At 33.2% G+C, this 21,776-nt stretch overlaps 1 protein-coding gene across 1 annotated transcript in view; it reads left to right on the top strand.

Annotated features, from left to right (window-relative positions):
• Window positions 1-776: 776 nt before the first annotated feature.
• The window catches only part of LOC103507619 (nuclear factor interleukin-3-regulated protein), a 34,833-nt gene continuing 13,833 nt past the window's right edge, over window positions 777-21,776 (top strand). The window contains exons 1-2 of the mRNA XM_008472117.3: window positions 777-1,387; window positions 20,177-20,249. The gene's annotated coding sequence lies outside the window, so the exon portion shown is untranslated. The remainder of the gene's footprint in view (window positions 1,388-20,176; window positions 20,250-21,776) is intronic.

The following is a 21,776-nucleotide window of genomic DNA, read 5'->3' as shown; positions in this document are numbered from 1 at the left end:
TCACGTTTTATTTTAATTTTATTACCTACTCGTCTGTAGGTTATAGGAAAACGAGCTACCTACTTATTGTAATGTTTTCTTTAAAGGTAGGTCAGTGTGTACTGTACCTACATATTATAGGTGTCTCATAGATTTATGAATTGGGCACCTAAATGTCAATGTTAGCTGAACGAATTTATTTATTTACAATTTCATCATAACGGTAGTTACATATGTTTCTACGAATAACCTCCCCTCCCACATAATATCGGTATGTTTTTCGCCATAAAAAAAAAGAAAAAAAAAAAATCATACGTACACCATAACCATAAAGATTTGTATCTCGGTCAATGAACCTGCAGAGCTACTTCTAGACAGTTAGTAGAGTAGGTACAGTTATGTATCAACTTGATACATTTTAAAACATTTTTGATTTGCAAAATATCAAAGGCCCGAGGCAAAATTTCTGCACAAGATATTGTGATAACAGTGCAATTCAAATTTGTGCTCATTGATCACCTATCTGATACCTACAATCCAATTGATTTATCTACCTGAAATAACGTTTCCATTGAAACATCTATCAAGTACATTGATGGTACGAACTATAGGTACCTACCTAACATTCGAAACACTAAGATACAAAATAATGGATCAGAAAATGATCGGGATCAGTAAAAAGGTAATGATCAGAAATGGTTTTCTCTGAAGCATGTTATTGTAACGGAATTATGTAATGGGTTGTGTTGAGATCGGATGCTCCAGTGTGGTTACGTAAGTTTCTCTGTGGAAGGTGTCTCGGGGATCCAGGTGTATTTCAGTATTGTGAGTATTTCTATGTAGTGCTTCATTATTTTGTTCCACTCCCTCCAAGATTACATACAGATGGATCAAGCCAGTCTGATTCTCTAGTGAGCTTGTAGCCTGGCTGATTCAATTCAAATCACTAAAACATTCTACATTGCGAGTTCATCGCGCTCAGGTGCTGTGTTTCTATAATCACTCCTGTTCACTGTGTTTTTTCTTTATTTTTAAAATAAATCAGTAGAAATTTCATAAAAAAATTAAAATAACTTTTATTAAATTCTAGTTTTACAATTTAACTTTAGATATAATTTTTAACTTTTCATAGTTTTTTCTTCTTTTTTTTTAACTTTTATTTTCCAAGTTTTAAAAGCTTTTATATTAAAAAATTGTTACATTTTTCAACTGTGAATTTTACCTGAACCTTCAAGTTGTAGCTTCAAATTTGTGTAAACAATTTATTCTCAGTGATTTTTCAAACTGTTCTGAATCTGCTTTTGTCGTTGTTTGTGGATAAATATTTGGTTTCGTATTCGGAAGTACCTATACTCTGTATTTGCTCTTCAGAAGCTTGGATTACCCTTTCAACATTGACATCTAACTTGTAAGTTCAATGTTCTTTATTTTTTTTAACAGGATTTTTGATATTGATGGAAGTAGGAATTACACTAATAGGTGGAATGATAACTAAATTAAGTATGTACTGGTAGATTCGTTTGAAATCAACAAATTTACTAACCTTATAGCTATATCTATTGACAAAGTAACTGGTTTGCATGTATTTAACTCTATTTGTGTCTGTCTGTGATAGTTTTGCATAATATGTACTGGTAGGTACGATAAAATGATACCTACCTAGATGATCAGTGCAATTTCAAAATTTCTCACCACAAATCTAATGTATCTAGGTATATATGAAATAAGTAGGTGGTGCATGTTTATTTCTAGCTTTTTATGATAACGAGATTAGATTTTAAATTTGGTAAGCTTTTGAACTCACTCACAAAAAGACTTTTTTTTTAATTATTAGGTACATTGTTATCTTCAGATTTACAAGATTTTTGGCGTTTCTGGTATCGTTGATTTTGTTAAACGGTACTTAGGTACTTATTTGTTAGAAATCTTACATTTTTGCATATTTAACTTGCTAGTTTTCTAATTATTTTTGTAAATATTTAGAGACAACACCTTTCATTGGGCAATGTACGTAGTTAGGTAGGAATGCAAATTCTTCTTTCTTTGTCAATATTTTCATTATTATTTTACTATCTCATTCTTTTTTTTTTTTTTTTTTTTTTTTTTTTTTTTTTTTTTTTTTTTAAGAAATCAAGGTTTATATTTATTTATTTTTTGTTCAAGTAGTACATATTTACAAAGTAATAAAACAAAAATTACAGTATATAAAATAATGTAAAAAGAGTATTTTAATTTTATTTAAGATTTATTTTTTATTCAAGGGTTAAAGATATGATTGAACTTTACAAATACAATTTTAAATGTCTTTTGGAAGAAAACGAATGAATATATACGTACCTAGATATTACGTCTCTGAATTAAAAATAAATAAATAATAATAAAAATCAACATGTATTAATCAACACTTCTTGAGTAAAATGACACAATAAGTTGAAATCGAATAACATGGGGAAAGCTTCTAAGTATCATTGGGAATTCCTTGATGTTTTTGGCATCGTTTTGCATTTTCCGATTGTAATAGATATTCTATTCCTTTCCAACAATTTTAACTTCTTTTTCCTTGATTCACACTTGCCTTGGAGTCAGACTAGATCAGTTAGTCAGAAGAAATCAAGTACCTATTAGGCGAATGAATGGGTCATAAAAACACACAACAATACCTTGAAAACTAATACGTATAATTTAATAATATTCACATATTTATGAACAAGTATAATAGTTGCATAGCACATACTTGACATGGTCCTTACTTAATAGGTTACATAATGGGTTGTTGAAGCTGGTGGGTATATCCAATTTTGCTCTCAGGTCGGTCGTCTGTTTTTGAATTGGTTGAATGGTTGATGAATCAACTTTGTTCCTGAGGGCATTTCATTGATCAAAAACTCTGTAATGAAGATCACATCAACACTTCTTGAGTAAAATGACACAATAAGTTGAAATCGAATAACATGGGGAAAGCTTCTAAGTATCATTGGGAATTCCTTGATGGTTTTGGCATCGTTTTGCATTTTCCGATTGTAATAGATATTCTCTTCCTTTCCAACAATTTTAACTTCTTTTTCCTTGATTCACACTTGCCTTGGAGTCAGACTAGATCAGTTAGTTAGAAGAAATCAAGTACCTATTAGGCGAATGAATGGGTCATAAAAACACACAACAATACCTTGAAAACTAACACGTATAATTTAATAATATTCACATATTTATGAACAAGTTAAATAGTTGCATAGCATATACTTGACATGGTCCTTACTTAATAGGTTACTTAATGGGTTGTTGAAGCTGGTGGGTATATCCAATTTTGCTCTCAGGTCGGTCGTCTGTTTTTGAATTGGTTGGGTCTCATTGATCAAAAACTCTGTAATGAAGATCATGAATAAAATAATTCTTGATAGCTCTTTCTTCAGCTCGTCTATCTCTATCCTTTGATTTCTATCCGTTTGTAGGTCGGTCTATTACGCTGATACTCCTAGTTTTGTCCTCTTTTCACGGTTCAGTATATTTTTTTTTTCTCTGAAAGCAGAGGAGATTCCATTTAAGTTTTCCCCGTTCATTTTCAAATCATTACCTACGATTACCTACTTTAGAGTAAGAAGGTAGATATAATATTTGTTGATTTTATCCCCTGTTGATTTTGAGTGCTTCCTAACTAAATTCCCCAAAATAAAGGTGCTCCTACCCACTTATATTTTGTTTATCAAAAGACATAACATTCTTAATTTCCTAATGCTCTGCAATGCAAGTGATGGGTATTATAAAATTGATAAAATGATAAGGCTTTGACATCGATCAATCGTAATCTGTGTCAGTAAAATTTAATGACAAATACTTTGGTTGTTCAGCAACGTTGTAAACATGATTGTATTGCATCACGTGACAAAAATTTGAATTCTCGAGTATGAGGAACTTATTAGCAACATCTTCAGAATTGACGGAAGATTTTTGATAAACGGATCAATCGTTTATTTCACTTTAAAAATAATAATAATTATCTAAAAAAAAAATTCACCTCGAGAAGACATACTCGTACAGATATTTACAAGTGCTTACCTGCTTGATAAGATTAAAATCAATCATCTGAAAAGGGTTAATCTCCACAACTTACGTTGGTTGAAGATTTTTAACATTAACCTACATTTTGTGTTATCCTTCAAATTGAAACAAGTTCAGGGTTGAAGACCGGAGATATATTTCATTTTAATATATTCAACTTTGTAGCCAATTCCTTGGCTGAAATAGACTGAAGACTATACCATTCCTGCATACCGTAGGTACCACTCCATCATACACAGTAGGTAGGCTGGCACAGCCAAGATAGATACCTTGTATCCTCAAGTGAAAGTTAATGCAAAAGGAGAGAAAATATGATTTTTTATTATTACTATGAACTAGAACTTGCATTCTTCAGAATGTCTGCTGCAAGTTCATTCAACTTGAAGTGGTATTCTCAATTATTGCTGAAATTGAATTCTTGACAGTACCTCTTCGGTGCACTACACCTATAAATTTTCTGACAGCTGAAAAATAAGGTACTCGGATTGGAACTCTGTATCTTTACGCTTCTGTTCATTCGTTCTATATCTACTTTTTAGTACAGAAATAACAGGAATGGACAATATCTTTTGAAAAGGCACATACAATTTTCAGAGTTATAAGCCATATTGCTTGAATGACAAAGCATCAGTCATAAAGTGAAGAAACAATCTGTGACGCACTATCACAATAGACATAGGGTGATCCAAAGTCTTGGATCCATTCAGGAATATATCAGGTATTCGAAGCGACCATCTCCTAGAAATTCTGTTATAAGATGAATTTCCTAAAGTTGGGAGATACTTAGCTGGAAGACTTATATACAAACTTGAATAGTAAAGAGCAGAAACAAAAAGCCAAGAATTGTATATCAGGTATTCGAAGCGACCATCTCCTAGAAATTCTGTTATAAGATGAATTTCCTAAAGTTGGGAGATACTTAGCTGGAAGACTTGTATACTGTAAACTTGAATAGTAAAGAGCAGAAACAAAAAGCCAAGAATTAAGTATACATAATCAAAGAATTTATTGAAAAGAGCATCAACTGAGTAGGTAAATAAAGTGATTTGATGAGATACAATCTGTCCGTATGATGAAAGACTTCATAACCAGTCTGTAGTATGTACCAATAATGTAATGGACTTTATTACATTATGGACTAGTTAGTCACTGTTCATGATATTAGCATCGATTGTAATGCCGTAGAAGCTTATCAATGAAAAATTCTTTTGTTCTTGAACGGGCGGTGTGTACTTGTGTAATAAAGAGGGAAGCCTTCTTTACTTATCAATCTTTTCTAGAAAAACTACTAGGGCCATTATTGGGAATATTGAGTTAATAGCCAATTGTTATCCATAAGTAGGTAATAGGTAACTAAAATAGTTTTAACTTAATTTTTAAACTGTCCTTGGCGGATATGTGGCTAAACTTCCACCGTACCTCTGACCTCTGATAAGGCTGTCTATATCTTCAAAAAATACTAAGAAATGTTTGGCTGAAGTTGAGTTAATAGCCAATTGTTATCCATAAGTAGGTAATAGGTAACTAAAATAGTTTTAACTTAATTTTTAAACTGTCCTTGGCGGATAATTATGTGGCTAAACATCCACCGTACCTCTGATAAGGCTGTCTATATCTTCAAAAAATACTAAGAGGTAGAAATGTTTGGCTGAAATAGACTGAAGACTATACCATTCCTGCATACCGTAGGTACCACTCCATCATACACAGTAGGTAGGCTGGCACAGCCAAGATAGATACCTTGTATCCTCAAGTGAAAGTTAATGCAAAAGGAGAGAAAATATGATTTTTTATTATTACTATGAACTAGAACTTGCATTCTTCAGAATGTCTGCTGCAAGTTCATTCAACTTGAAGTGGTATTCTCAATTATTGCTGAAATTGAATTCTTGACAGTACCTCTTCGGTGCACTACACCTAAATTTTCTGACAGCTGAAAAATAAGGTACTCGGATTGGAACTCTGTATCTTTACGCTTCTGTTCATTCGTTCTATATCTACTTTTTAGTACAGAAATAACAGGAATGGACAATATCTTTTGAAAAGGCACATACAATTTTCAGAGTTATTATTATTTCAATTTAGGTTTAAAGTAGTGTCTTAGGTCCCACCAAATTTTGAAATAAATAGGTGGCTACCTACCTACCTACCTAATAATACTATTAAAACAATCTTTTAATATAGTATACTGCAGATAAAGAAAGCAAAAAGTAGGTTTAGCCTTAAAGACTTTTTCTTAATCTTCACATTTTTTAGTCCATTCGTTATGGGCACTATGGGGAGTGAAGAGTTTTATTCGTTCTCAACAAGTGTGCCAACAACTATCCTCGAGTCTGAAACTTTCCTTTGGTTGTTTAGATCCTGCCTAAGTCTGTTTGCACAGATTATTTTAGTCCTTTCTTTTTTTTACTATCGAATATATTCTTCTTCTTTTTCTTCTTCTTCTTCTTCTTCTTCACAACATTACGGAAGAACAGGCCAAATAGGTATGACATTGTCAGAAGGTTCAGTATAGATCCTGCCTAAGTCTGTTTGCACAGATTATTTTAGTCCTTTCTTTTTTTTACTATCGAATATATTCTTCTTCTTTTTCTTCTTCTTCACAACATTACGGAAGATTTCCTTTGGTTGTTTAGATCCTGCCTAAGTCTGTTTGCACAGATTATTTTAGTCCTTTCTTTTTTTTACTATCGAATATATTCTTCTTCTTTTTCTTCTTCTTCTTCTTCTTCTTCACAACATTACGGAAGAACAGGCCAAATAGGTATGACATTGTCAGAAGGTTCAGTATATTTTTTTTTTCTCTGAAAGCAGAGGAGATTCCATTTAAGTTTTCCCCGTTCATTTTCAAATCATTACCTACGATTACCTACTTTAGAGTAAGAAGGTAGATATAATATTTGTTGATTTTATCCCCTGTTGATTTTGAGTGCTTCCTAACTAAATTCCCCAAAATAAAGGTGCTCCTACCCACTTATATTTTGTTTATCAAAAGACATAACATTCTTAATTTCCTAATGCTCTGCAATGCAAGTGATGGGTATTATAAAATTGATAAAATGATAAGGCTTTGACATCGATCAATCGTAATCTGTGTCAGTAAAATTTAATGACAAATACTTTGGTTGTTCAGCAACGTTGTAAACATGATTGTATTGCATCACGTGACAAAAATTTGAATTCTCGAGTATGAGGAACTTATTAGCAACATCTTCAGAATTGACGGAAGATTTTTGATAAACGGATCAATCGTTTATTTCACTTTAAAAATAATAATAATTATCTAAAAAAAAAATTCACCTCGAGAAGACATACTCGTACAGATATTTACAAGTGCTTACCTGCTTGATAAGATTAAAATCAATCATCTGAAAAGGGTTAATCTCCACAACTTACGTTGGTTGAAGATTTTTAACATTAACCTACATTTTGTGTTATCCTTCAAATTGAAACAAGTTCAGGGTTGAAGACCGGAGATATATTTCATTTTAATATATTCAACTTTGTAGCCAATTCCATATTTTTTTATGTCTTTTTATGTTAGGTACTCTTCAGTTCCTTACATGTGGTACCAATTTAGCACCGTGGATTGATATACTATCATATAAGTTTATTTTGCTTTTAAGCACCTATTAGATAGGTATTTAGTATCTATCGTTCAAAAGCAATTGGACCTAGATAGGTACTTGAACAACATAACATAAAAATATCATTTTACCGAAAATTTATACCTACTTTGTTACAACTTGAATTTTGTTGTTCTTTCAGAAGAACTAAACAGTTTTGATTGTTTTAATCTGTAGGTTGATAATTTTTTGAATTTAATATTTCTTGCAGGGGTTTCTCGCATCTGACAAGTTCTAGGCTATAAGCAAATTTCAGCTCCGGGTCATAGATTTTTTTTACTAGGTAACATTGATTGCAAGTGCTTAAGAGTGGCAAGAGTAAACATGTTAAATCCTCTAGGTATTATACTTACCTACCATTAAGTTTATGCAAAGTATTGTAATTTTCAAGTCCTGCGGGTAAAACTGTTATATAAAATTTTAATTTGATTATAGATTTTAGTAACTGTTTCTATGGTCATAATTATTTTCCTACGTAGATTTATTTAATGTGATAAAGTTCAAGCAGTAGATATAAAATAAATGGTGATAATATCTTAAACGAAATTTTATTGAGTTTTTAAAGGGTTTCTTCCCAGATAGGGAGTTATTTTCTTTCTGTATTAAATAATATTTAGGTACTGTCTCTACAAAGCTTACTTTTCCATAGTTAACAACTACATAATTTATTGGAAATAGATATTTTTCATAAGGCTAGCCACTCACACTCAGACCACTGTCTGACAGACCGCAGTCTGAGAGACTTGGGTCTCAGGATTTTCCACCACTCAGGGTCTGAGCGTGGCTGGCATGAAGCATCAAGACCATAGGGTTTTTCCAGCGAGAAATTTTAGGCAGTTTAAAATTGCTAGGCAGTATGTAGATGCGAACGCGTGGCGGTCATAAAAATAGAGGGCTGATGATGGAAAATCCATTTCTTTGGACGATTCTTCAATAGCTGTAAACATTAGAATTATTCTGTGCTTTCATAAAGATGTGGAACATAGTTAAAGGATAGGGAAAAGACATCTGTTTTATTGTTTACGTCATCTCCCAAACAATTGTTCTAACTTTTCTGAGACTTCAAAAGAAAACTGTTGGCAAGATACCTACATTCTCTCCTTCAAATCTTCCACCTAGTTCAGTTCGATCAGTTTAAATCTTGACCTGTACCTAACATGCAAAGTTACAATGCTAAATAGATCGTATTACTCACAAGTCAGATGCCCTTAGATTGTGTAGGTAAAGTTTCATTGAGAGCAAACACTTTTATGAACACTTAGTCTAGAGAGAAGGAAAAAAGGTCTCTCGAATGCCAACTAAAAAATCGATTTTGATCAATAAAAATTTGTAGCATAAATAATACCCGTAATGACCTGCGAGACCTGCACAGACTGTGATTGTAAAAAGAAAAGAAGGAAAACATGATCATAATATTATTGTAATCGCCATAAAACTCATGGTCGAGGTTAGATTAGAAAATAACGATTTGAGCAGCTCATATTATATGGTTAAATATTGTTATGAGAATCCAATCAGTAACCACCACTCTACTTTTACGTATATTTACACTGATGTGTGGCTCCTCATAAGCAGGATTTTCACATCAGGAACAGAAACATCAGGATGAACATGTTAACGGGAAAACAGAAACAAAACTTGAACCTGCGGCTTGTATGCTACCTCTACTGCTCTTTTTTTCTAAATAGAAATTTCCATAACCGCAATGCCCTGGAATTTCCCAGCGTAGCTTGATTGAGTATTGTAAGATTAGGACCAAACCGTTAACTATAGGATTACTCTAATCTATGGAATTCCTTCAAAGTAAAACTATAGGTAGAAAATAACCAGTTTTGTCCACGAAAATTCTGATTTTCCAGAGAGGAATTCCTTCAGAGCGAATCTAATTATCTGCACAATAATTTTACCCTTACCTATTTTTCCTTGTTTATTTTATTTAATAATAGTCCTCATGCCTGTTCTCAAACAAATATCTAATATTTAAACTGATATTTTGCATGTTGTGATTTATTTTATTTGTAAATTCCATGTCAACAGTCAATAATACATATTACTGTGGAACATAATGGTATTTTCTGTGTGCACTAATTTCGTGCACACTTTCATGATTTCAAATTGTCAATCGAGTTGCCACTTTAACCCCCATTCTTACAAAGTTTTACTGTCAATAAATTGAACATGTTTAATGAAAATTTATTGACAGTATTATTAATGAATGCATGTATTGTTAAAAAAGTTGTAGTCTGTTAGTTTATGACTTCTAATACTGTATTCAGTTGAGCCCATATAAATTGGGTAACAAGCCACTTGAAAAACCAACACTTTCATACATATCAGCTGCAATAGTTATAGCGGTGTTAGCAAACTTGACATCAATTTTTATGAATAGAAAACTAACCTAAATGCATGCGACAATGCTTTTCTGATGAAACGAATATCAAACCATAACGAGAAATTTACAAAGATTTGACATTTTGAATTAGGCTATTTCTTCATTTGGCAACACATTTTGGCCTCATTATTCTGATTAATCTCAGTATTTAGATCGACAGCCATTTTCGAATGATAGTTGTCCTTAATAGTGATGGTAAATATGAAATTGGTTTTTATTATTGACTAGCTCCTAATTTTATTGACATGCAGGACCCCAAACACATAAGAAAAGAATGAAATAAAAGTCAGACTGAAATTGACTGAACTTTTTAGTCAAATTGCCGCTTTCAATGCTATCAGAATGTCAGTGTCATGCATTAAATTAGTCATCAAACCCAAAAGTAGAGGCATAGAACAATACATTCATAAAAACTCATGAAGCACACAAATATTGTATCTTTTCACGAGAAAATGTCTACCGGTTTTGGCAGCGCTTCAAAAACATGCCTAAAGTGCCCCCTCTTCCCGTACAAATGACGGGTATCCCGCTCGTACATAATACAGATGTATGTTATAAAATCACAATACATTCTTTTCACGAGAAAATGTCTACCGGTTTTGGCAGCGCTTCAAAAACATGCCTAAAGTGCCCCCTCTTCCCGTACAAATGACGGGTATGCCGCTCGTACATAATACAGATGTATGTTATAAAATCACAATACATTATGTAGTCTCTCCTCATTCAACCTATATATCTTGTGTACAATGTAATCTATAAATGACTGACATTAGAATAGAATCGCCTTGAATCAGGTCATATAGATTGGCCCTAAGGTTCTTGTAAGTATCAAGACTCAAGACCGAATACTTAATATGGTTAAACTCGAAGGGTCAAGTACTCGAGTTTTTGCTAATCTCTGCTCTGAACAAGTTAACATTCTTCAAAATATAATTCCATGTACTAATGTGCCTGTGCTCCAACACTATAGGTACTCAGTTACTTTAATTCGATGTTTGTATAACTGTAAAATGTTGGATCTGTTGGATTTAGACTGTAAGGTTCATTCTCGGATGTTATAAGATAGGTAGCGGAAATAATGAGAACAGTGATAGAATGCCAATATCTTTAATTGAGATCCCTTCTGAAGAGTGATGTCCATGTGCATATTTTTCCTGACTCCTTTCTTTATATTTTCTCATTCCAAAATAGGGCACCAACATAATATGTACCTACTTGGCTAAAAGCTAAAATTTTGTAAGCCATGAATTATATTATCATCATCGGTAGGTACTTTGGTTTCCTTGATGATCAAATGCCACACTTCTCCTGCAAAAAGGAAGAAAAATCTTATGTTTGTATAACTGTAAAATGTTGGATCTGTTGGATTTAGACTGTAAGGTTCATTCTCGGATGTTATAAGATAGGTAGCGGAAATAACGAGAACAGTGTACCTAGATGGTTTTAAAATTCGAATGAGCTTTGGCGGTTTTCTTAAAAGCTTAGCATAACCACAAGCTGAAAATACAGATGTACGAGTAAGTACCTCCTTATTAAGGAGGCATCAAAAGTTTTTTTTTTTTCCAAGAGTTATTTTTACCAATGAAATGTTTACTTTGTACTGTTGGTCTAATATTAGTGGAAATAAAGTTACATACTTTTTGTTGCCTGGAAAATTGCCTCAGTGTAAAGGTTAACACATTTCATTCTTGATAAGAATATAGGTGTGATTGTTTGAATCACCTTTACCTAGAAAAAATACCTCGTAAGTACCTTGGCTACAAATAAATGTATGTACGTGACTATATGTATCAGCATATTCCATCACTCGGCCCTACGAGTAAAACCAGCTTGACCATAAATAGAAAGAAAAACAAATCAGGTGCTAAAAGTAATCGAATGTCAAATTGGTGAACCAATTCAAATCCGTTTGATCGATTTCGTTTCGACGAGGCATCGCCTTTAGAAAATGATTGTAGATATACTGTACAAATAACTGTCAAACAGATAATTTGTTTTTAAGCAGTCGTAAGTCATAAGGAGTGAAAGATAAGTTAGGAGAGCATTGTCAGGATTTCAGAAGGCAATCAACAAGGTGGTGAAGAATTTATCCTAGTATTTCGAATCTGATTGGATCTTTCAAAATATTCGTAAGCCCTACAGAAAGTTGAATCAGGAATCTAGGGCATTGCTCAGAGAAGTAAGAAGTTCATGAAATACTAACGTTAGGATATGTTGGGTTCGTATTTGTTCAGGACGCAGAAATACCTCTTGATATTGTAGATGAAGAGGTTGGTACAGATATTTCTTTGGTAAGATACAGCTTCTAACATTCTCTCTCTTGACCCGTTATATTACATAACTGTACAGTGTGCCTACCTAATATATTTTTCATAAATATCTTTGAACCATACCTACAGGTACCATCTCATACACATAAAGATATTTTTCTCTTTTTTTATCTCAAAGAAGTTAATTTTTATGTCTAACTGAACAGTTGTAACGTTTCTGTTAGCTGTAAAATTTTATAACTCGTGATAATGATGATTTTTTTATCACGAGATGTTATTTAATAATTTTATCAACGAAAGTAAATCTCCTTTTTTTTCATTTATCAGTGAAAAATGATTACCTATTTACAAATCAGAAAATGATAATCTTTCATTTGCATAACGTTTCTCAAGCATCAATCTCTCCAAAACTGTTTACGTGCAACATTCTCTCATCATATCAAAAGAAGAATACCTACTTTATTTCACCCTTTTGAATTCAATTCTATTCTCTCTGAATTCATTGACATAGGTACCTACTGATCACAGAAATTTTACAAAAACTGTATGTACTCGTAAATCGGTAAGTACTTTTTACGAGTAAACCTCCAAGGCGAACAGGACTGCAAAATTTTCCTTAGCCGCAGTTTAAACGAGGTCCATTATGGTTTATTGTTTGCTTAGATCTACTATCTACTAGAATGTGGACATCTTTCATTTGCATAACGTTTCTCAAGCATCAATCTCTCCAAAACTGTTTACGTGCAACATTCTCTCATCATATCAAAAGAAGAATAAGGTTCTCTCTCTGAATTCATTGACATAGGTACCTACTGATCACAGAAATTTTACAAAAAATCTATGTACTCGTAAATCGGTAAGTACTTTTTACGAGTAAACCTCCAAGGCGAACAGGACTGCAAATTTTCCTTAGCCGCAGTTTAAACAAGGTCCATTATGGTTTATTGTTTGCTTAGATCTACTATCTACTAGAATCTGGATGGTACACATTATATTCCAAATTTATTCTTAAATAAACTGATGACCTCAACTAATTTCCTCCAACGGACTATTCTGACCGTCCTCGGAACATCCACTATGAAACCACTGATCTACTCTGGTTTACCACATCTCATAATCCTAACAGGAAATATTCCAAGTTCTAATAAAACATGGAAAGTCACCTGGGTGTTAACGTATTAAGCCATATTGCTTGAATGACAAAGCATCAGTCATAAAGTGAAGAAACAATCTGTGACGCACTATCACAATAGACATAGGGTGATCCGAAGTCTTGGATCCATTCAGGAATATATCAGATTTCCGTCAGAGTGCACCACCTATTAAGCGAGATATTGTGGTGTTCCACATTACCAGCATGTTCCATAATACCACCACTTCCTCTACATCATAGTCTTGCGCTCATCAGTGAATCATAAAACATAAATGGTTTCTAGCAGTCAAATTTTTTAATGTAGCATGACCTTGATATATTACACACACCAATGAGTAACATCGTACATAGTGTATGATAATTCTGCTTCAGACAATGGCATAGTGTCGTGGTTTGGGAAAAATTTGGTCAAATTTTCAAACCTTCGATCATGGCTCAAGAAATTGAAATTCAACTTCGTCACTCTTAGGTAACCTATGAAGGTATTCATGAGATCCATCTCTACCTAGTTTCAATATTTGTACAAAAAGTCCAATATCTGAAAATTTTCCAAAATCTTAGTGTGCCTTTCTAGCTGTCGCCCAAACTACAATGAAAGTTTAACCAGCGAAACCGATGCAGAAAAAATGCTGTGAAAATGTTAGTCATCTCGTGGACAAATCTATACATAGAAGCAGGCTGTAAACTCTCTTGTGAACTCTTGTCAAATACTGCACTGACGCTATTCATGTAGGTACCTACAATGCGATGATGTAATTCCACACAAGATGCTAGTAAGCAGCAATACAGTGTCACGATTCAAGTTCAATAGCTCAGAAATTTTGTTACCAGCTCGCACTTGAAAAAATGTTCACAGTCACTATACACGACCAGCAAATCTGATATTCTTGTTTTCAGTCTAGAAGGGGCGGTACCCTTGGGATTTTCTACACAATCCTTCCCCTATGAGTTATAGTCTTGTACCTGAACGCTTTGTGCTCTCTGCTCTGCTATGACGTAAGTGCTATTGTTTCACGTTGTAACTATGCTCTAACTAACAACTATCTAGACTTGTAGGTGCAAAGTTATGCAATGGATTTTCCATGCTTGCGAAATTAAATTTTCCTGAGATCTGATTCTCTGTGTGAAATCATTGGGTGAAGAGTCCTATTCTGGATATCAAAATGGAAAAATATCGCATTTATGTTGAAATTAAAAAGAAATCCACTAATTAGATTAGTCTAACTTAAATTGGTAATCTCCGTAAAAGAAAACCAAAGGTATTTCAGAAAACAAATGGCATACCTATTTCATTATTATGATAATTACAACAATATCCTCATTGATCCCGAAGTTATACAATCATGTTTAGGTACACTACCTACATTTAAAACCATACCATGCATGATAATTTTATTATGGAAAACAAACAAGATACTCTTGAACATAATACAATACATAATGTTACTGAGATCAGATCAGGTCGGACAGTGGCCTAGTGAGGAAGGACATTGTAACAATATGTACTTGTAAACCAAATACATAATAATATACAAACTATAAAGGGTGCACTAGATGGAAAATCCGCAATGAGGTTTGAACTGGAAAACCCCTGGAGGTTTGTAGGGAAAAACCACAATGAGTTAATAAATAAAATAAAATTGTGCCCTATGTCCAACCGTTTTCAATCATTGCTGTAAAATTTTACTTGGGGTCTTCAACAGGTACCTACTATAGTTTTCTATGAACTATTCGGTCTCTCATTATGAACATAGACCATATTCTTTTTTTATAAACCTATGTATAGATTAGTTGGTGTTGTCGACCTAGATGATTAAGTTTCAAGGAGTTTCACATAGTACATAATAATTATCTTTGTCATAGTTAACCCACTGACATTCAGTTAATTGAATATTACATTTGTAAGTTTAAAATTGAAAAATCAAAAATAAACTAAACTCATTCTATGAAAATATTTTTTTCACGATTATCTGTTATGTGCATTAGCTTGCTGAAAAATATTAAATGTTTCTTTTATTATTCTAATGAACGGGTAGATATTGTTCTTATATAATTTGGTCGCCATTATTTTACAAACTTTTCAAATCTAGGAGGAAAGAAAGACAATGTTTTCTTGAAAATAAAAGAACAAGAAATTGCACTCCTATATCGCTTTGATATTTTATCGCTAAGAAATAAGAAAGGCCGTAAAACACACATATTGAAAATATGGTACCTATTTTAGATATTATTAGTCTTGTATGATTCTGGAGGGCGTCGAGTCTGCAACTTCAGAGTTCAAGGCAAAAGTATTTACACTGCCAAAATAGAATAATTGTAGGTAAGTAGAAGAATCATTTGCCTATTAGATAAGATATTGATTTGAACTTGGATGTGAATAGGTAGGTTACAACATGAAGGTCAACTTATACAGTAGGTAGATACTTATTGGCGGTGTAAATCTACATAATTATATGATGTCACTTGTAAGCACCTATCTGAAGTAACCTCCAATGAACAGACGCTATTAGCAAGTCCAATGTCAATGTCACTTAGTGTAATGACAACTATTCAACGTAGAACGGATAAGAAACTGTAACCTATACGTATCTCATCCTATGTTACTAATCTTAGAATCATTAACATTACCAAACCCTACGAATATTCAACAAACTTTGATAATTATCTACGGTTTTTTCAGCGTAGATTGTTCATGATCAATAATTTACATACATGACGGTGTAATCTTCAATAAGATATTAATCCAGCACGAAGAAAGACGTCAGGGAAGACCAAAATCCATCAATCATAATATTTTATGAAGAATTCCATGCCATTTCTGATTGTGCACTCTCTCGCTTTGGAGTTGAATGTTGAAATGATGATTGACAATGATAACTGCTTGAACATGTGAAGATTGTAAAGATCTGGAGACCTCGGAATAAAATCATTACAATTCAACTGTTGAAAAAGCTATAGCATCATCTCATGGTTGACTAGGACGTCGCGCGTCGTGGTGATGTTCGTATAGAAAATAAAAACGTATGATTTGCCTAGAAATTGAAATGGATTCTATCTATTCTAATTCTTATGTCATCATCACATTTTCCAAATAATGCATAGTTAAAACAGTACAACAGTATCCTTATGATCCTACTGTAACCTTCTTGACGACAGAAAAAAATGAACGAAAACTTTCAGAGACCTTCAAAGAAATTCGAAGACAAAATCCGATATACATATCTGTCTTGACAAATAAACCACGTAATAAAACATACATGTAACACCTGCAACTGTAAGATAATCACTTGTATGCAGTACACATTAAAATCAATGAAATTTCCTTCCTAGGAAGGTCTTTCCATATGAACTTTAACTTGTGGACGCAAAGACCTTAACAAAAAGAACTTTAGATACGGATTGGTCTGAAGCATGAACTAATAATTATATAAGACTGCAAGCTATTTGCAAGGCAAGATTTTTATATCCTTCCAACAATGATCATTTAAGACCTTATATTGAGGTGTTCCGATTAGCCCATTGATAAACTTGATATAAAAATGAAAGAACTATTTATAAACAGTCAATATTTTTCAGTACGAATAAAAATACTATAGCGTGCGCACAAAATACGAACTTGGATTTCCAAATTTCGAGCCCTTCCTTCACAATGGGATTCCGGGATCTCATAAAATTGAAAGATATGTTCTATTCTTCTACCCAGACTTTCCAAAACATCAAAAGTCCCAAATTCAAAGGTGTCGGCCAAAAGAACAAGTCGTATAACAATATTGCACCTACAATAGAAATAGTGAAAACTGCACGTTTTGTAGATAGCAAAGTCAATAATGGGTTAGTTAGTTCACTCATGAGAATTTTTCTTCATAGCATGCCCTGAAGATTAATTTAACCTCTAAAACATATGGGTAATATGTAACGTCCATGCCATTTAGTATAGCTATACATATGTAGCAAGTATCATAAAGTCTTTATTGACTATGTTACTCTGTTAAGTAGTCAATAAAAAATATTTACTCACGAAAAAGAGGCTGAGAACTAAAGGCAATTGAAGAGTGAAGTTATTTGCCCAAGGCATTTTTTGTCGCCCAACTTGGCCCGTTTGCAAATCAGTAGAATTTTCTATTCGAGGATAGGTACATAGGTCAAAAGTTGATGTCACAAAACCCAAAATAAACTTACACCAGCTGCAGCAGTCCATATCAAATATTTCACCCAGAGGTTTAATCGGAAATGCTAGATCTGGAATGAAATGTCTATCCTGGATTAGATTTACCATCATTACCTCGTCACTAATAGAGACACGTGAGTAAGTGCCTTACGGTTTAACCTTGTTTAAAATTCAGGGTTAAGATCATAACTCATGTCTCATGTCTTGAGTTTAGGTGACACAAGTGTGCAACCTTAGTCTGTCATTAATCGTTTTAAGTGCGTTATGAATGCATATTGTGCATATTTGTTATTATAATTATTCTTGTTGACATCAAAGTAACATTATCTACATAAGCACGAGTAGAAGATAATCGCAGCTTTTGTGGTCGAAGTGCTATTAACTTTTAGATTTGCAGTACACTGATAAAATATGTTTCTTTGATACTCTCGGATTTTTTCCTGAGACTCGAGACGATCGAAATAAAAACAATAGGTACTAAAATTACAATTTCCGACATTTTTCGACCAAGAATTCTTTTCTGTTGTCCAAACTCCAATGCCAACGTACTATGACCGTCAAATTCATTGTTTCAATTAAGACGCCTTCGTTTTTAAAACAACATTCACAAAGTTCACAATTCAAATAGGATAAAGTTTGGGCGAAACATTAGTGTCAACATAAATAAGGAGGACATGTGGCTAGAATTATTTGCATTTCTTTTTCAAATAACAAGAATATGATGATGCTTAAGTTGAATCTATTCTATGGAAGCAAACACTTGACTTCAGTCCTAAGTTTAGTGACATCTTTGAATTAGGATTAACCCGAATTAGCCCGTTCATCCAATAATATTTAAAAGCATTTTATCTCATTCCTTTCTCTAAAGTTTGGATGAAAAGTTTAAAATCTTTGTACAGTTTCCATAATTTTCAATCAGAAGTTTATTTTTCTTTGATAAGCTATCAGGTTGATTAAATCCTCTAAAGATCTGGTACGGTTTTGTACCAGAGTTAAGGAAAGAGTTAATATTATTCTTCTGATATAAAATATTAAACTCATCTTTTTTCTTTATTATGACAACCAGATCTTCAACAGCTTAGGTGTGTACTATGATTTTAATTTTTGTGTAGGTTTTTCTTTTCTTTTCAAATATTTGTACGACATTTTTCAAATGTGGAGTTGTGGAGCTTAAGTCTCTCTTTTATTTGTTTTAGAACGATTTTGTTGTATCATTTCCTTATTTTTCTTGTATTATTTTGACTGTAATATATGTTGAGATTTATAATGGAAAAATGCTCAAGTACCAAGAAAATTTTCAGGTGACACATCTTGTATTATCTACAAGAATTAAGATTTTGCCATCTGTGATTTGAAATTCTCCTATGTCTTCCTCTATGTATGACTTCAGACTTCAGGAATCTCAATCTCGTCCTTTCTTGTTTAATGGAGTAAAGGGTCTTGAAACAGACAGCATAACATTGATATAATCCCCATTTCCTGAAGTGATAGTAAAGTAAGATAATTACTTACCTATTCTATCCTTCTGTAAATAAACTAGGACTGAACTTTATACAGCAATCAATTAATCGGACATTGTCAGTATTGTTGTAAGAAGATGGAAGGAATAAGTAAATAAAATACAACCAGCTATCACGTCATGTAATTGTATACTGTTCGTGGTTATTATGTTCCCCTTGACTTCTAGATCTTGTAGTGTTGCCTCTAACTCTATATCACTTGTGTATTGCCCCTTGACTTGGATGTTGCCTGTATTCGTATCAAGAGCACCAGACCGGTATTTTGCTACCTCTGACATTCACATTGACTCTACACTGGATGCTCTACTTTCAGTTTTACCTTCAGCATCAATGTTCGCGAACTTCACAGACTGTTAGTTTGCTGTGTGTGTGTGTGTGTTTGCTTGGTGGTTTTTGTAGTGTGTTTCTAAAGGGCTCTATACTGGGTTCAATGGGTTGTCAAATAGATTTTCTTTTTACTTTAATGAAATCCGCGTCTAGAATATTTTCGAAACGATCTTCTGGGAATCTGGGATCTTTCATTGCATACCTATTCAGAAAAAATAGACGAACGAATATCTCTCTTTATCCCTCTCAAAAACAGTTTTGTACTTTATCAAACCTAAAAGTACATTACGAACTTAATTTGGCAGTTTGATGAGCCGAAAAATATTTCTTCCCAAAACTAAAGTACGACCCCGTATACATCATTTCGTTTAGTATTCATAGCATGGTATTAGTGTTTCAACTTTCTAATTGATCAGATTTTTTTCTTTTTTTAATGTGACTTCTAAATTCTTTCAACTTGTTTTATTTATTTACTGCCAAAGGTGAAAAAATCTAGGGGACATTGATTTCAAAAAAACCGTTTTAGGTTTAGGTTCTTATCTAGGTACTCATTTAAAAAGATAAGTTAGTAAAGAAATATTTGGAAGTACGTTTCAGCTTAGGCAAAAGAGTCTAAGAGAGGGCTACAGTTCACAGAACTACTATTTATTTCTTAATCATAACCATAATCCTCTGTTTGTTTCAGGCGGACATGTCGGAAGAATAACATCTGCATTTGGCTGATTTTGCCTTCTCAATTTCAACTTTTTGATTTTGAGGTAAGTAATGATCATTTTAAAAATCGTGTCTTGGGAGCGCTTTATCTGCCATTTTGGGGCATGCATGTTTTCCCCCCATATTTTCTCTTGTATCTGAACAATTAAGACTTTTAGATCAGATACATTTGATGTTCCCTGGTTTCTAATTGATCAGTAAATCAATGAAAGAGGTATCTTTTCTCCCAAGTACTTACCTGGCTACCATATTTAAAGCTGAGAGCTTGAAAAATGTCTTTTTCAGAGCTTCACTAATAAGTAGATTTCGACTTCAATAGTTTTTAAACTTATCTAGAATAAATATGATAGAGCTCACAGATATTGTACCTACTTACAGCTTCATTAGGTTCTAATACATATTGGGTAGGGTTACATATAGGTACCTAACGTAGGTATACCTAGCAGAACAAGTCACGCTACAACACAGATACCTACTTGAAAGCATTCAGAGACATACTTGGGCACGACACGTGATTCTATAACCATTTAGTTATATTTATAACGTACGTATATATTTATATTGTCAAAATAGAATATATCGTTATCATCATCACATGGAGCCACGTGACAAAACGTATGACGAGTATATAGAGCTGTATTCACATAATCAGTCAGCTATCTGGAAAATTGTGTGATAATGGATTCGTAGATTGTGGTATTCGTGGTGAATTCTACGATTTCTACGTTAAAGAATCTGAAGTCGTGAACGATAAAGATAATTACTGAGCCATTACTTTGCTCCTCAGACAATGAGACTGCGATATCGTGGACCGACAATGTGACTGCAAAATTTGGTCTGGAAATGTGTGCAGAAGTAATTTTTTCTTTAATCAAAAGTCATGTGATATTTAGAGCAGAATTACTCGTATTTTTATTATTATTAACTATTTGTGATTATAACGTCCAAATATTATGATTCACTGTTGAGCGGACAGAAATCACCATTTGACGAGGGTAATTCCTTGGGCATTTTCTACCACCAGAGATTTAGATGATGGAAAGTATCTACTTACCTACTTCGGTAGGGAATGAACCCGCGCCCTCTTGTTTAACAGGCAAGCAGACTGATCAAGTAACCGAGGCAATGGTGGTTAGATAGTTATTTGAGCATAATTTTTCATTTTTATTTATTTATTTTTTCTCAAAATTTGCATTTTGAAATCTGATTACAATATTCGTTTGATAAATTATATCAATGTATAGGTACATACAGTACACTTGTTTACCCACCTACTTACCCTACAGATAGAGTGTTTGGACAGGGTTATGTAAGTATGTGAAAATCCTACATATATTTGAAACAGTTCCATTGATAAGTCACGCGGCATTTGTTGTCCCCGTAAATTTCCATTTCATGTGAACTCTCGGGTGTATTGCCTAATTGAAAGTCCATCACGTGTCACGTGTCTGTCTGTACAACAGAAAAAAACTGTATAAACACACCTGTTTGAAATATTGTACATATATATCTTTTAAGGTAAATCTTCTTGATAAAATCAGCAACTGATAAAAGCTACAGCAGGCTAGACC

This window comes from Diaphorina citri, unplaced genomic scaffold (genome assembly GCF_000475195.1).
Source record: "Diaphorina citri unplaced genomic scaffold, Diaci psyllid genome assembly version 1.1 scaffold17, whole genome shotgun sequence".
NCBI lineage: Eukaryota > Metazoa > Arthropoda > Insecta > Hemiptera > Psyllidae > Diaphorina > Diaphorina citri.
This window is presented reverse-complemented; position numbering and strand designations above follow the sequence as displayed.